We start from the raw sequence: 605 nt of genomic DNA on the forward strand, positions 1-605 counted from the left end.
AGTAGTCCTTACCTAGGTACTGCACATGTGCGACTCCCAACAAAGATGGAACAGAAGTCAGATGTAAACAGAGCTCAACACACAGGGTGAAAAGAGGAGCTGCAGCAATGTGCAGTAGCTACAACAAAGATATGGCGATTTATTGAAAATGAAACCATGTAAACCTATTCGGATTTAACCTCTAAATACAATTATGAACCTGAATATGAGCACTTTAATCTCTAATGAATTCATTTCAGTGAAATTGTTGCAATTAGTGGAAATGCAGAAACAACGAGAATCCATTTGGAGCCTTTGCTTGAGTCTTTGTCTCCGGCTGATTTTAACAGACGATAGAAAGATGGAGCAGGAAATAAAGGAAAGTGAAAGGAGTGGAGAGAGAAACAACAAATATATGCACACGTAGGTCATCATATTTCATTGGTAATTGGTCGCCGAGCTTCAAGAGCTTATGTAAAATGATCCGGGTTAGAGGGCAAACGCCTGAGACATGGATGCATTAGAGATGTGAAAATAGCATCTTTCAACAATGTGAAATGTAAATGATGACCCCCCCCACCCCTCAAGTGTTCCCAAAAAACACAGCAGCAGTTGGGGGGGGGGGG

At 41.5% G+C, this 605-nt stretch overlaps 1 long non-coding RNA gene across 1 annotated transcript in view; it reads right to left on the reverse strand.

Moving 5' to 3' along the window:
• The window catches only part of LOC116686609 (uncharacterized), a 16,845-nt gene that overhangs the window by 15,341 nt on the left and 899 nt on the right, over window positions 1-605 (reverse strand). The gene's annotated exons all lie outside the window — the stretch shown is intronic.

Source organism: Etheostoma spectabile, unplaced genomic scaffold, assembly GCF_008692095.1.
Source record: "Etheostoma spectabile isolate EspeVRDwgs_2016 unplaced genomic scaffold, UIUC_Espe_1.0 scaffold402, whole genome shotgun sequence".
Taxonomy (NCBI): Eukaryota; Metazoa; Chordata; class Actinopteri; order Perciformes; family Percidae; genus Etheostoma; species Etheostoma spectabile.